This window comes from Ascaphus truei, chromosome 15 (genome assembly GCF_040206685.1).
Source record: "Ascaphus truei isolate aAscTru1 chromosome 15, aAscTru1.hap1, whole genome shotgun sequence".
NCBI lineage: Eukaryota > Metazoa > Chordata > Amphibia > Anura > Ascaphidae > Ascaphus > Ascaphus truei.
In genome coordinates this window covers 37,021,160-37,037,661 of record NC_134497.1, presented here as the reverse complement: position 1 = coordinate 37,037,661, position 16,502 = coordinate 37,021,160, and the positions used below count along the sequence as shown (strand labels likewise).

Sequence of the window (16,502 nt, the reverse complement as noted above, 5' to 3'; positions counted from 1 at the left end):
CTGTATCAATGTTGGTATGTGCCCAGTCCTGATAAGTAGCACTTACCCCCAAAAAATCATGAACATGGTGATATGCATTAAACATACTAAAAAACCATGGCTGTTATTATTGTGTCAGAATTGAACTCAAAGGGTATGTTGCATGATGGGATGCGTGTGAATGGGGTGTAGGAGTGTACGCCCTTATATGGAACCATCTCTAAAGTCAATATGGTTCCGAAGGAGTATATGACTCATACATATACAAGATGTACACAGTAACATGTATTCCCATATAACAACTTGTGTGTTGAAACCTCGTAGGAGGTAAGCGCCCCATCCTGATAATAGCATATATCCCCAAATAGCCATAAAACATGGTGATAGGCATTAAAACAAACTGAAAACCATGGCTGTTGTTGTTGTGTCAGAATTGAACTCAAAAAAGAGGGGATGCTTGTTAGTGTGGTGTAGGAGTGTTAGCTCCTATATTGAACCACCTCTAAAGTCAATATGGTTCTGACAGAGTATGTAACTCATACATATACAGGATGTAAACAGTATCATGTATTCCCACATAACAGCTTGTGTGTTGTAACCTCATTAAAGGTAAGTGGAAAAGGGGTGACATTTAAGGTTAATCTAATAATCATGTAGGGTGTAGGAGTGTAAACCCTTACTTGGAGCCACCTCTAAGAGTCAATATGGTTCCATAGAGTGTATGACTCAGTTAACAAAAAAGATCACCGGATCCCCTAACATGTTAATATACAGTAGGGGTTCATAAGAATGGAGTGTAAATGAAACCCTCATTGAGACCATCTGGGTACAGTGTTTTAAGTGTGTAGATCCACTTGCACTCAGTTTGCATTAGACGGCGATCCCAGTCACCTTTCCTTGGTCCCCAGCTTACATGTTCAATACCACAAAAGGTTAGAAAAAGTTCAATACCACAAAGTAGAAGTTAAAGCAAATATTCGTCTTTAAACACCCTAAAAAAAACAGTTTCCTTTTGTTGTAATGCTAATCTCATTGTTCCAGTCTATGTCTGGATAGTTAAAATCCCCCATTATGCAAACATGATCCAGTTTTGATGCCTTCTCCAATTGCAAAAGTATGTTAGCTTCCTCAATGTCACAGATATTTGGTGGTTTATAGCATATCCCTACAAACATTTTCTTTATACGTTTACCTCCACTGCTAATTTCTATCCACAAGGTCTCTACATTCTCATCATTCCCTTCATAAACATCATCCCTTATAATAGGTTTTAGATCCGGTTTAACACATAAATATACTCCACCTCCTCTTCTATTTGCTCGATTCTTCCGAAAAAGGGAATAACCCTGTAAATTAACTGCCCAGTCATGAGTTTCATCCCACCATGTTTCAGTAATGCCTATGATATCATACTGCTCCCTTGCAGCTATTAATTCAAGCTCCCCCATTTTAGCTGTCAGGCTTCTTGCATTAGCAAGCATGTATTTAAGTTTTTTTTCCAGCCTGTACTATTCTCTTATCTGCTCCTTCCTTTCTGAGCCAATTTGGTTTAGTCTTTATAAGTTTTCTAGTATTATCTGTATTTACTATGGGTGTCTCGCTGCTTGTCAAACTCGCCCTTGCCCCCATTCTACCTTGTTAATCTAATATTGTTGAAATGAACATACTGTAGAAATGGATGACATATGGATGAAATGAACTGGGATGTGCTTCTCTGGAGATGAGGTTGTTGGTGGTGTGCAGACTCCATTTTGTCTGTCTTTGTTTTCACAAGTCTGTGTCTTGTGTCTCATGCTGTGTTCCTGCAATCATTCGTGTTCACTCGTTTGTGAAAGAATGTGCATGTTGCGAGTGTATCAGTTTGGCTACCAGGAGACTCAAGGACAAAATCGGTCTATGGCTCTATGCCCAGAAATGAGGGGGAAGCTCGTATTCTGCAGCATATTGAGCCTTGGAGATAAAATTGTATTCTAATATACCTTGTTCATTGTATAAAGATGTTTTAACCCAGTTTTTACTTATTTAGTGACCTTTAAAATGATTGGTTTAGAATAGGGAGGAGATATTGTATTCTACCTAGCAACTTGTTTTAGACAAAGAAACTCATGTGTGTATAAAAAGGCTGCAAGGGCCTCCCCTGGCAGAGTCTCTTTTTTTGTTTCAATTTTTTTTATTAGGCATACATACATTCAACAAACATATTAGTATTTCTTAGCCTAATACAGGGTTTTTGTTTTTGTTTAAGAAAGGATAGCATAGGTCCTCGCTAGACCCTCTGATCCTCCTAGCGGATCGAAAAGGAAGAGCGAGAGAGAGAGAGAAAAAGAAAAGGTGAAGAGAAGAGGTGGGGGGAGGAGGGGGACCGTACTCGTCCTGTCTGCCCATCCACCAGGGACAAGCCTCACATCTCTCCTCTCAGAGACCTGGGTCGACACCCTTCTAGGTGTAGGAGTTGCTACCTTGTTTGTTGGGTCAACCAAGGTTCCCAGACTTTATAGAAGGTCATTGTGGTTCTTTTCAGAAAGGCTGATAATTTTTCCATTAACATTTGCAGATTTGTGTGTCTCCTCTGTTCAGGGACCAAAGGCATGTTGGCAGAGAAGGCGTGTCGGTGTATTGTGATTTTATATTTAAAAAAACCTAGTTTGGGCACTCTAGTACATCAAATGGGTGAGGTTCCCCCTCCTACCTGCCTTGAGGAAGCGTTGTCACGCGAAACGCGCGCGTCGGCACTAAGGGACACGCGCATGACTCAGACACCTACACGTGAGTCTGCTGGCAGCATTGCCTCCCAGCATTTGCAGCATGTTTTCTTATGCAGTGGCTCCTATAATGGATTGTCCAAGGGAGCCCTCTAACCAGTAGGTTGTTACTCTGTCTACACTTACAAGATAGATGCAAATTAGTGCACTCTACTTATGATCTTATCTTTACCTACTGTACCCTCATTAGCACTGACCCTTTATTGATCAGCTCTGACTAACAGAGCAGGTGTTGGGTCAGTGCCGTTTACCCTGGTTACCCTTATGAACCATGCTATACATTGTATTAAGTTCAAAGGTATACTTTAGATGTGAGGGTCACAGGCATACCACATATTGAGCTGTGCCTGTTGTGTTATTAGTGTAGCTTAAGTAGGTATAAGTGCTTTACTTGCCTAAATTTTTTGGCTGGGGAACACATTAACCCCCACATACCCAGCTTTGAATATACCCAAGATATATTATCTTTTTAGGTACCTGGGTCTAACTACATTACCCTGACACATCATTACACCACACAATTACTGACCCTACCTCCAGTAACATTTATCTAGCTACTGTGGAGTCGCAGTGCCTCAATCACTGTTCTTGGCTATCGGCAGACCAAGCTATGGTCTTTTTGTATGGTATGTGTGTGTGTGTGTGTGTGTGTGTGTGTGTGTGTGTGTGTGTGTGTGTGTGTGTGTGTGTGTGTGTGTGTGTGTATATATATATATATACTAGCTGAGAGACCCGGCGTTGCCCGGGATGTAATGTTCCCGCTCCTCTCTCCTCTCCCCTTCCCCCACTCTCTGTTTGTCCCCCATTCACAGCAATCCGGTCCCCCCCCCTCCCTCCTTTACAGCTCTGTTTGTCCCCCTTTACAGCTTCATGCAGTGTGTGTGCATCAGCCATTGTGTGTGTGTCAGTCAGTCACTGTGTGTGTGTGCGGGCGCGTCAGTGAGTCTGATGCAGAAACACAAACACACACACAGACTGACTGACTGTGTGTGTGCCTCAGTCAGTGTGTGTGTGCGCGCGTCAGTCAGGGTGTGTGCGCGCATCAATCAGGGTGTGTGCGTGCGTCAGTCAGGGTGTGTGCGTGCGTCAGTCAGGGTGTGTCTGCGTGCGCGCGTCAGTCAAAGGGCAGGCGTGGGGGGGGGGTGGAGGGCAGGGGTAGGGGGGGTGAAGGGCAGGGCTGGTGGGGGGTGAAGGGCAGGGGTATGGGGGGTGAAGGGCATGGGTGGGGGGGGGTGAAGGGCAGGGGGGGTGAAGGGCATGGGTAGGGGGGGGGTGAAGGGCATGGGTAGGGGGGGTGAAGGGCAGGGGTAGGGGGGTGAAGGGCAGGGGTACGAGGGGGTGAAGGGCAGGTGCAGGGGGGGTGAAGGGCAGGTGCAGGGGGGGTGAAGGGCAGGGGCAGGGGGGGTGAAGGGCAGGCATATCCTGCATATATTCTCAGGGCCCAGGGTCTCCTCGGGTCGGTCCCGACCCGGCGTCGATTGTTTAGAGCCGCATGTGCTGGTTGAGCCGGCGCCATCTTGATTTTTAGTGGCTGCATCGGAACTTCGTTGCGGGGGGGAAAAGAACTTCGTAACCCCCTGGGTCAGTTGGGTTCTGTGATGACTCAGGGGATTCCTTCTCCTCCTTGTCCCTCTCTCCCATTTCCTGGTGCTCCCTCTGCTCCTTCCCACTCCTCTCCCTTGCCTTCTACCTCTCTCCCTTTGCCGCAGCACGTGCCCTGCAGGTCTCGCATACCCACGCGGTCCCTGAGCCCCTGCTATGATGCTCCCCACTCCATCTCTTCTGCGGTGCCCGCATTACCTTCCCCAGTTGTGGCGTCCACCCCGTTGCCTTCTCCCTGCGTGGTGCCCGCGGCGCTCCGCATGCCTGGTGACGCGGCCTGTGCGTGCGCTCCCTCAGCCCACGGAGGGCGCGAGCACACGCTCTTCCTCTGGGCTCCCTGACCCACCTGCTCCCTCCTCTCTGCCACTGCGAGCCGCCTCGCTGTCGCGGGTCGTCCGCGCGTCTCCTCGGCCCGTGGAGGGCGCGCGCGCGTGCCCCTCCTCTGGGCTCTGTGCCCCTTCTGCGTCCTTCCCTCAGTCCGTGCGGGCCGTCTCTGTGTTGCAGCCTGTGCGCGCGCATCCACAGCTTACACAGGGCGCGCGCACATGCTTCTCTTATCCTGTCTCTCATGTCTCCGCCTCACAAGCCCTACAGGCCATTCCGCCGACTGCCCCTTCTGTCACCTCCTCTTCTCTCCCTGTCCTATCCCTGTCGTCTCCCACTTCTCTCTCTACTCCTCCCCTCTCTCCTATTGGTATGCCCTCCTTTATAACCCCTGTCTGTCCACTTCTTCCCTGCTCTGCATAGTTCCTGTTTCCCTGTGTGTACCTGACCTATGCTGTGCTCCCTCTGTGTCCCTGCTGTTTCCTGCTCCTGTGTTATCTTGGATTTCCCTGGCTTTGACCCCTGCTTGTCCTGGACTACTCTGCTCTCTGGTATCCCTTTGAACCCTGCTACGTATACTACTTCGCTTACCTCTGGCTTCCTAGGACCTGGCTTATACTCTGACGATTCTACCCTCTGGACTCCTGAACATTGGCACACGGACACGACTATTCTTACGGACACCCCCAAGCGTTGCAAGTATAATACTAACTCTCTTCCAACAGGCCCAGCAACGCTATACCACACTCCGGGCTTGCTCCCACTGCTACTGTATGGGTGTGTAGTGTCATACCGTTCCCACCTCAGTACTGGGGTCTTGCCAGGTCTGCGGGCATACAGGCGTGACAGGTTCTCGGTCTGTTCAACATTGCTGTGTGTGCAGCAGTCCAGGGAGAGCGTTTTATGGGTCAAAAATGTGGGGGAAAAGCGCTTCTCATTGCAATTATACACGAGGGTCTGTGGAGCTCTCCTCTCACACGACCATCCTCGCCGACGTCGTGGACACGCCCCCCTGGCACAGTCTCTTAGTGACACTCCTGTATGATCATTCAGAATATTACAATAAACTCTCATTATCCACAACCTGTTGTTTGCTCTTATCTTTGTGCATTTGCAAACAATGACAACCTCCATAACCCCTTGTTCTCTCATCTATTCTATTTAGTTTGTAATCTGTTTCATTCCCCTTCCACCTCCATCCTAGTTTAAAATGTTGGTTTAGCTTATCTTACCTACACTGGCGACACACTTTATTCGAGCTCGGCTAGTCCCACGAATTCGGGTATACCCGGGTGTATTGAGGTTTGTGACTGTTTTCTGCCCGAGTATATTGGGTTATTTTCCAGGCAGGGATTGAAGCATTTTATTCCCGCTGGCTGAAATACTGCACAGTATATATATATATACTGCATTACAATTCATGAATTTATGCCATCTGGTAGACACGCGAAGCATTGCAGCCTATTAAATCCTAATCATTATCATTTAACAGATCAGCCGCCCGTCAGCCAGGCATGAACCCAGGCTGGGAAGGCAAACACAACGGGGCTTGTCAGAGGTGAGGAGCGGCGCATTCCAGGTATCTGCCAGATACATACTGGGTATTTGCTCGAATAAAGTGTGTCGGTGCAGTATGTATATAATGGGCCATATATTGGTCATTATATACATAGGAAACACAGGGCTAATGCCAGCCTGGAGTAGGTGATATAATATTTGCGGTATTTGTGCCGTTCTGATAAATATCGGAACTTGATGTATGGCAGTTTTTACTTCAAAATGCGGTATTAATGTCTGTTTTTTTTTATCAGATCCGATGCTTTTAACGGGTCCGATAAAAAGTGCTTTATTTTTGGCGCTGCAAGACTGATTCATCGCACGATAATAAGGCATTTTTTATGGGCGGAACTCTGCATTTTTGGTTATCACAGGTGTACATATATTAAGTTCTAGTTGACCAGTATTCATATATGCAGATCAATATTTGCAATTTAACATCAGTAATAAGACAATAGAGATGTAAAAACAACACAACATACATATTCCTGATTACCTTGTGCTGGTGCGTTACTTTTCCACAACGTACCCCACTTGATACCAAGCGCTTTCCCATATTCACTTTCATACCATACCAGGAGCTCTGTGTGTGGGGGGAGGTCTGTGCAGGTTCTGTAGTAGATTTTCCTGTGGTACTGCAACGCCACAAGGTTCTGTTCTTCCTCGTTTCTCGCACAATTTACAAACCTAAAATTGGGACAGTTAGTGAGGTCTCAAAGTAATGTCTATTTTATAAAGGAAGAGCTGAAAAAAGATACAAGATGTTAATAATGTGACTTGTCTTTTCTTTCTTCTCTACAGTTTTTGAGGTGAACAGTAGTTAATGGAGAGCAATGTATATACACAATGGCTCACTTGTATGTACCCACAGTTTGAAAGGAATGGGAGCCACAGGCCACACCAGTGAATACTTTCTTATTACTTAAAAGCAAAAAAAACCACCTGTAATTAAAAAGACGATGACAAAAGTGGCACAAACGTGAGTTTTCTTCTGGTGGAACTTAGCAGAAACAGAAAGTGGGGTTGATGTAACAAGGTGGTGTAGCAGGAATGTGTTCCATTAGCAACCTGAGCGTATAACAGGCCCTGGACTGATTTGGAAACTGGACTATAGAAAAAGCCTTGAGCCACAGTCTAATGAGGTAACAATGTCGGGTTGGGCTTGAATAAGAAAACTAAAAAAGTGGAACCAGCCCCTGTAAGGAAAGTGTAACATTATGCTCAAGTGCAGGGTCATGAACATATATAATCAAATACAGAAATGCTGTTTACAGCTTAAAAGGAGTCAGTATGAAAAGGTATCATGCCAAGCACACCTCTGAGGAAGGCAGGCATGGCCTTGATGTCTCTCATACTATTAAAGCAGGAGAATAAAAAGGTGAGAGCGCACATGAAGTCTTACTTCCATCCCTTTTCCTATTGTCTCCTCAGCCCTATTTGTCTGAGCATTGTTTGAACAGGCCATGTAAGGCCTCGGCCAAGGTTCTTGCTGGCGTGCGGAGGCGCGCTGAGGCTCAGGGAAAGCGGGTGCTTTCCCTGGCCTTAGACAGCGTGCCGCCCGGGGGCGTGTCAGCGGCGGGCCAGTGACATCACGGAGCTGGTTCTCCCTCATTGGGCGAACCGCTCATGTGACCGGCCCTGCACTGCGGCAAGCGCTTGATTTTAAAATTTCCCTAAGATCTACGCTTCCGCGCGCTTGCAGAAGCGTAGGCGAGCCCCTACTAAAGCCGCTCTCATTGCGGCTTTAGGGGCTCACTGGTAAGTACCAGCGCGCCTCAGCACTTACGCGCTGACCATGCCCGAGGCCTTAGGCTACATACGAGCAGCAATGGTGCTGAACAAGGCTGTGAGAAGACAGCAGTGAGGGGAGAGGTGCAAAGAACTGTTGTGATCACATGCTCATTGCCATTTAGTTGAGTGGTTGTTAAAGTGCTATTGAGGCTATTGCAATTTAGTGAATCTAGTGTTTGTTAAACAGAGGAGGCAAAGTGGATAAGGAAAAATAAACCCCTGCAGATCAGAACCTGGGAGGCAAATAAAGGTTGTGGGAGGAAGGGGGATACAGAACACAAACAGCAATAGAAACACAGAAAGAGAAACCATGTGAGACGGGTAACTCTTCTCCTGAGGGGGTATTGGGGAAATAATTTGACAAGCTGTTTGGGGGATAAATTAAAGGAATATTTATTTTTCTTCCGTAGTTTCAGGAGGTTTTGCAAGGATTTGGAAAGACAATAAGTGATGGTAATGGTCACAGAGTAATAGTCTGGAGAATATAGATGTGCCATTAGCTGCCCAGTAAACTAGGTAAAGAAGTGTAGATGACAGGAACCAAAGTTATCCATTATGTCAACAGCTGCCTCTGGTTAAATAAGGCTTTGAAAAGTGTGGCCCTGTGTTCCTAAGACGGGGAAAGACTTGTGTGGGGTGAGAGGAAAAGGAGTGCTTAGGATAGCTAGCAAGGAGAAAAGGCTGATTGTACAAACTCTTATGGGTTTGTAATCTCAGGATTTATTTAAACTGAAGCAAAGTAGGAAAATGGTATTTAAAGGGACAGTCCCTCCTAGGAAGAACGTGAACCAACAACAATGGCATATTTAATAGGTTAAATGCAGCGAATTGTCAAGTTAAAAAACCCGTTTAGAAAACAAAAAAACATAACATTTCCGTAGGAAACAAAGTAATTATAATGCCCTCATTAGTCAAACACCTACAAATATCCCTGCAGAAATAAACAACAAGATATCACAATACACAAATAGGGAGGGAGAGGGAGAGACTATAGCAAACAAAAAACCATAACGTTTCCATAGAAAACAAAGAAATTATAATGTCTCATTAGTCAGACAGATTAATGTTCCTGGAGAAATACAGAACAGGATTTCTTTTACAATACACAAATAAGTAAAACAGTTATTTTAACCCTTTGAGTGACGGGGGGGGGGGGGTCACGTGATCGCTCCTTCGCTGATGACAGAACAGACGGGGAGACCCCCTCCCTTCTATCCCACGTAGTGATAGATCCGTCCTGCCCTACACAGGAGCACAGAATGACATCTCCCTTAGGAAAACCAGCAGGATAACTATGATGTAGCTACTACATCATGGGGCCAGACGCGGTGATATAGCAGCTACATCAAAAGGGCACCCAAAGGGTTAAATGGGGATTTCATCTTATTCAAGGAAGTTATGTACTCCAAGTGATTTCATGTTTTCCCGCCGCTAGGTTGGATTTAAAGCAGCAGTTCAAGCTGCCTTAAAAAAAAAAAAAAAAGTTTCCCTTCAATATGCGCATCAATGAAATCCCAACACTGACAAGTAATTAGCTAAGTTTCCAATCGATCCGTTCTCCTGTGATCAATCTGCAAAGGCTCGAGGGGTCACTAAATCACTGTGTAATGCAGTCAGAGAAACATATTTATAATCATATGCGTTCCCCTGGCGTGTGCTCGCTCCCGAGCCCTGGTCCTGTCACATGGGGCTTCTCCAGCAGCAGAATTGAGAGAGAGAGAAGAGAGAGAGAAGAGAGAAGAGAGAACGGAACTGGGGGTTGGGGGGGGGGGTTGGGGAGAGGGTTGGGGTTGGGGGGGGGAGAGGGTTGGGGTTGGGGGGGGGAGAGGGTTGGGGGGGGGTTACGGTTGGGGTTGGGGGGGGGGGTTGGGGGGGGGTGTTGGGGTTGGGAGGGGGGGGGGGGTTGGGGGGGGGGGTTGGGGTTGGGGGGGGGGGGGTTTCGAGTAAAAACAGAGGTGTGTGTATATAACACAAGAAAAAAATAAGCGCCAATAACCAGGGATATTTGGGATAAAATTAAACAATGTATTATACCAGATAATAAATGCCCCTAGTTTGATAAACCATTTGAGATAAATTAAAAGCATACAAAAGAATAGATAAAAACGATAATGGTTAAAAGACAAAAAGACCCACCGCAAGCTACAGTAGTAATCAATAGAGGAAAAATCCTTCTACTAACAGACACACCATAAACATTGGGACTAACTCAATGAGGGGAGATCGGACAGATGAATATGTGATGTATAAATCACAAATAAAGCCCAAAGAGGAGAAAATGGAATTCTTAAGGCAGTTCCAGTAAAGTAGATGAATATAAGAATTGCTTAGTGTGATCTCACCAATAATTAGCTCCTGAGCCGTAGCAGCAGGGAGTCCTCAGCTCAGTATCCTCGTACAAGAAAGCCACGATTATGCTGTTCCGGTAGTGATCCTACTGTATGACAACCTGCTTACTCACAAGCCAAAGCGATGCCCCGATTGGAAGGGGGAAGAGTGGTGACTAGGAGAATAGGGGAGGGGAGTGAGGGGGGAGGAGGCAGGGAAGGGGGTGGAAGGGGGGAAGGGGGGGAGTTGATAAGTGACTCAGTACTACCAAATCTAGATCAGTGGAACTGTTTTGCCTAAGTTGACCAAATTGGCTGAATAGAATATTATTCAGCCAACCTTTGTGATGACTACTGTCAGCATGGAAGCAGCTATTTGTAGCCACCTCCTTGATATGTACATCTTTCTGGATAGTGTTGTCAGAGTCAATCTTGAGACAAAGATCCAAATATACTAGGGAGATGGTGTCACGGGAGACCTGTACTTTTACACCGAAACCATCGGGATCACTAGCATCAGATAGGACAAAGTTGTTGAATAAAATGAGGTTTTATACACCGGCCGGTGTATAGATTAGAAATGTGAACAAGACACCCCCCCAATAAATAAGTATCCGGTTACTTACAGGTCACGAGAGGTGCTCCCTGATATTTCCTCAGCGTCCCCTGCATGAATGCAGGTCTATCTGGATGCTGTTGATAGCTACTAAAGTTTACCTGAAGTATGATGATTGCCCCAGAACTTGTGTTCTACTACAGTACACTGCCGGATAAGTATTTACTTGATTGTATTTATGTAGCCCCGAGGTTGTTTTTCCCTCCCTGGCCCCTCTCCGCGAGTGCCGTTTGGTAGCGGATGCCGCCGGAAGGCTGCGACGGTCTCGCCGGCACTTCGCGAGGGTGGGGGCCAGAGCAGGGAGCAGCGATAGGTATCGCGGCGCAGGCCGGTTGCCGGGGACGCGATCGGGCCGTCGCTAGGGCCGCGATCGCGTTGCCACCGGCTCGGCGGCTGGAGGAGAGTGCGCCGCCATTGCGCGTTAGTTCACGCATGCGCAGTAGGGCGAAAGCGCAAGGTAGGATCCCCAGTGCAGGGAGAGATTGCGCGAGAGTAGGGAAGAGTAGAGGGAGATTGAGGCGGCCATTAGGGGTTCGCGCATGCGCAGGGCAAGTGCGCACGCGGCCCCAATGCTTTAGGCAGCCCCTGGGGACTACAACTCCCAGGAGGCTTAGGGAGACAGAGGTCAGGTGTTCTATTGCGGCCAATAGGGCTGGAGGAAGCTCAGCCCGGGAATATAGATACATTTCCCGGGCTTTGCAGAGAGAGTCAGGCAGAGGAGAAGGAAGGAGTAGGAAGGGTGCAGGGAGCACGTGGCTCCTGTACCAGGTAAGGGTTCTCCCTAGATCCCCAGGCAGGCCCCAATTCCCGGTAAGGGCAGGGGGTAACTGAAGAGGGACGGCCCTAGGTAGGGAGGTGACCCTTAGGTGCGGAAGGTGCAGGTTTGGCAGTGCCACAGCGGAGAGGGCTGTGGGCACTGGCAAATAGGCACAGCGTGCAAGCAGTGGATTTGCTGCGGGATTCAGGTGGCTGTGTGTGAGTGCAGCTGTGTGTGTGTGTGTCGCTGCATGTGCTGGGCGCAGTGTGTGCAGCGTGTGTGAAGTCTGCAGGCTGACAGAGAGCTGTGTGTCTGCTGCAGGCTGTTAGGATTAGTAGATACAGATAGGACTGGGTAGCTAGGGGAGGGGGCAGGTTATTGTTCCACAGGCCCTAGGAGTTTCCCCCAAGCCATCCCAGGTTGCGGTTCATCAGGGACAGGCCCTAGGTTAGGGTTCCTGTCCTGATAGGGTTAGTTAGGGATAGCGGCGGTTGCTGTTCCCGTGCGACGGTGGTGTGACCGAGAGACGGTTGAGTTCCCGTGGAGCGGTGGGACCCTCGTTGGGGTCTACCGGCAGAAGTACCTGGATAGGATCAGACGGACGTCTGACCCTTTTAGAAGAGAGTGGCGGTCCCGAGCATTGGAGTGCTCGGAAGGTACTTCAGTATATAAGTGCACCAACTGGGCCCTAGCTTAATTTAGTGACTGCGCAGTCACCCATGACCTCCGTAGGAGTACGGGACATTGGGTGTGGGGGATCACAGGACACTGGGTGGGAACACCAGACATTGGGCTGAGGTGATGCGGATAGAGCATCAGGTTATGTTATGTTATGTGATGTGTGACATGTCCTCGTTAGTAAAGTGTTAGTATTTTATATACGTGTGTTATTGTATTTTCTTACCCAGGGCTATCTTTCATAACGGGGATCCTGGGTAAGTGGAGGCGCTTGCACCGGTAATGGTAAGGGTTTCCCCAGGCTCCCAGCTAGCGGAGGCTCAGATCTCCTGGAGCCACAGGTGTTATACCGCTACCAGTAGTCCCTTAGAGCAGGTGTGTTGCGGGGAAAGGAACCGGTTAGACCACGAGGGGCCAATGTGAGATTGGGTGGGTCGGCCGGTTCACAAAAAGGGCTACATTTGGAGGCGCTGCTGAGATATCAGACCTGGGGTGCCCTGTATGTTTTTTTTTAAATTGTGTCCTATTTTTGTTTCGCCATGGGGAAGCCCTCAAGGCGGAGGAAGCCACGTGCTAAGTTCCCGGCTCGCGCGGGAAAAATGTTGCCAACAGTTATCCAGGACTGGCGGGAAAACCCGAGCCCCGCCCCCACACTGTGAGTGACTCAGTACAGAGTTTGCAACATTCCCCAAAAGACTGTGCTGCCCCTCCTCTAGAGTCCACCAGGGGGAGGGAGTGTCTTGAGCAGAAATCAGAAATTTCTGTTCCCCCTCAGGAAAGCAAGGGATGCCGAGAAAAACACCCTTGGCTGTATAGGATCATACGGGCCCCCCATTTAGTCTTGCCAATGGTGGTGTGCCCGTGTGCGTTAAAGGACTGGAAGGTGACGGTTGGCTGGACGGATGGGTCCCCTGAGTTAGCCATCGCCCTCACGATGACCGTGGTGGACGGGGAAGAATGCGTGCACGTCCGTCTGCATGAATGTGAGTGTCCTGTGGGTGAACTGACCCGAGGGTCCTAGTGCCCTGACTGTGCGGCGCAGTTCCTGCAACCCAAACCGCCAGCGGCAGAGGACTTTGTTGCAGAAATGGAGTGTTCCCTCCCCGAGGATGAGAGAGACTGCCAGGGGTTACACCTGATGTGTATGAGCCCTGGAATTTGCCAGGAATGGAGGTCACGATGCTAATGTGCCCCCTGCCTGAGTGAAGCCCTTAAAGAGGGAGTCGAACCATCCCAGTTACAGCTAGGGTTCAGAGTCAACTGAGGTGGACGGAGAAACGTTTACCCAGTGTTTTGGCCTCAAATGTGGCTGTAACCGGAGGGAGGCACTGGCGTGGGAGCCCCAATGTGAGTGTTGCGGGGCCTGGTTCCTAAAGCCTATCCTGCCCCAGGCAGCGGAACCAGCCGAGGAAGAAGAGGAGGAGCCGGACCTCTCTCCTACAGTAACTTATGCTTGTCCTCAGTCTGTCTTACTTCCAGAGGCCTCCGAGGACCCGTGTGTCCAGACCACTGTTGCAGACCCTCTCAAAGGAGACGTGCAAATGGAGGAGCAGGAACCTCTGATGGCGGAACCTGCGGAGAAAGAGGCGCCTGATGGTGCTACCGAGGTGGGTGAAGCCGCTACTGATTCGTCCACTTCAGCGATGGAGGTGGTGGAGGGGCCGTGTGCCCAAATGGACTTTCTAGATGCTGAGCCGGAGTCGCTGAAGGCGGAGCTTCAGATGTCGGAACCCCCGATGTCGGTTCCAGACCCGGTTCCCGAGCAAGAACCACCGAGACCAGACCCACAGATCCCGGAAGGCCAGGGTAAGGTGTTTATACCCCCGCCCTTGTGTGATGAGTCCAGCGACCAACCGAGCGTGGTGATGCGCCTGCCGGCGGACCACTCCAGTGAGGTCACCGAGTCAACCACCTCAACTGATGCAGATCATGATGTGGGCCCGTGTGCCCTGCAACTGCCAGTCCGGCCTACCACCGAGGTACCAGCGGTCCCAGGCTTGGGATCAGTACCTGCCGACAACGATAGGGGTAAGTTGACTGCCCCAGGGGTGTCGGGTGTGAGCTCCCCGGTGATCGTGGAGCCTGGTGACTCCAGAGGTAGGGTCCCCCGGGCGATGGGCTCACCCCGTCATCGCGTCCTGGTGGAGGTGTCTCCCCCAGAAGATCTCTGCAGATCATGGGACGAACTCGACCTTATCCAGGGATCCGGTGTAGCGGACCGGAGCGACACATACTGGCTGAGGCCCGCCGCTGCTTCTTCTGCCGCCGCCACGATCAGGTAGGCATGGGGGGACGGACTGCTGAAGGGTGCTGGGACTGCTGAAGGGTGTTAGGGGGAGAGCTGAAGGGTGCTGGGGGAGATAAAGGATGCTGGGAGAGCTGAAGGGTGCTGGGGACTGCTGAAGGGTGCTGGGGGAGAGATGAAGGGAGCTGGGGGACTGCTGAAGGGTGCTGGGGGACTGCTGAAGGGTGCTGGGGGAGAGCTGAAAGGTGCTGGGGGAGATGATGAAGGGTGCTAGGGGGAGAGCTGAAGGGTGCTGGGGGAGATAATGAAGGGTGCTAGGGGGAGACCTGAAGGGTGCTGGGGGAGATGAAGGATGCTTGGAGAGCTGAAGGGTGCTGTGGAAGATGAAGGATGCTGGGGGGAGATGAAGGATTATGGGAGAGCTGAAGGGTGCCAGGGGGAGATGATGATGAGGGGGGGATGGGGGAGATATGATGTTTTGTGCATTTTTTTGTATGTCTGCGGTCTCACCAAATAAACCCTATTTTATTCACCAATGTGACAGGCTTTTAGAAAAAGAAATGTATAATTTTTAATAATAAATGCTGTTTTACCCGTACGGCCCAAATCTGTTTTCCTTGGAGCATTTCAGCCCTTCTCACTTTACAAGTTGTGCAGGCCTGATCTATAGGAATCGTTATGCTGGCTATTGATCTCCATGTATGCAGCTCTGTTTAAGTCGGTCACTTCTGAGTAGTACATGTATAGTGTTGTGTCACTATATATGCAGTGAGACTGTTATATTTGGTGATTACCCGTGTCATCTGCTTCATATGAACCATATCTGTGCATAGGGGTACTCACCTGTATATAATTATATGACCGGCCGGTCGTGATTACACAGTGAGCTTCTGCTCCCTGTGTCCTCTGTGCTTATTGAATTGGCCACTATCCTTATTGTCAGTGCTCGACAAATCCAGTCGCCCACTCGCCAGGAGCGATCGGATTTGGCTCGGTGGTGATCTGTAATGGCCGCCCCTGCAACGCATGCGGTTCTCTTTCAATTTTCCCCTGCTCACACAGAGAAAATAAATAAATAAAATATCCCCTTATTTGATTGGCCTGATGCGAGTTGGCCCGCTGCCAATACATTTTTTTGCGGGGGGGGGGGGAGTGAGGGAAGGATTGCTCTATATGAGAAGGAGCAGTGATGTTCGCCTTCCTTTACAGGGCTGATTATTGAGGAAGTAAGTACTCTCCCTGCCCGCATGCATTGCCATTCCCCAACCCCCACTTGTGTCCGACGGATGATGGGTGTGTGTGTGTGTGTGTTTTTGTGCTATGCTGGGTGTGTGTGAGTGTCATGCTGGGTGTGTGTAGGTGGTAGCGGGGGTGTACGGGTCGGGGGGGGGGTGTTCCTTCCCCCTCTTGTCCCCGGCGTTCCCTTGGTTGCCGGGAGATTAGCGCGGGAGTGTTCCCTCTCGGGTGGTAGCGGGGGTGGTTCTTCCCCCTCTGGTCCCCGGCGCAGCTGCTCGCCCGGGGCGGGGAGTGTTTCTTCCCCCACCCCCCCCCCCCTTGGTTTCCAGTGCTCCTTCAGCTGCTCGTTCGGGTCGGGGGTGTGTTCCTTCCCCCTCTGGTCCCCGGCGCTCCTTCAGCTGCTCAACCGGGTCGAGGGTGTGTTCCTTCCCCCTCTGGTCCCCGGCGCTCCCTTGGTTGCCGGGAGATTGGCGCGGGGGTGTTCGCTCTCGGGTGGTAGCGGGGGCTGGTCCTTCCCCCTCTGGTTCCCGGTGCTCTCTCGGTTGCCCACGCGTGGCGGGAGCTTGGCGCGGGGGAGTGATGGGGGGGGGGAATGGTGCAGTAGTGGTGCATGTTGTCGCGGCTGGCT

The 16,502-nt window shown here is 49.9% G+C and overlaps 1 protein-coding gene across 1 annotated transcript in view; it reads right to left on the bottom strand.

Annotated features, from left to right (window-relative positions):
* The window catches only part of LOC142466816 (uncharacterized), a 33,578-nt gene extending 23,097 nt beyond the window's left edge, over window positions 1–10,481 (bottom strand). Inside the window, exons 1-2 of the mRNA XM_075572285.1 lie at window positions 10,358–10,481; window positions 6,721–6,911 (exon numbers count right to left, since the gene is read on the bottom strand). The gene's annotated coding sequence lies outside the window, so the exon portion shown is untranslated. The remainder of the gene's footprint in view (window positions 1–6,720; window positions 6,912–10,357) is intronic.
* Window positions 10,482–16,502: the final 6,021 nt, after the last annotated feature.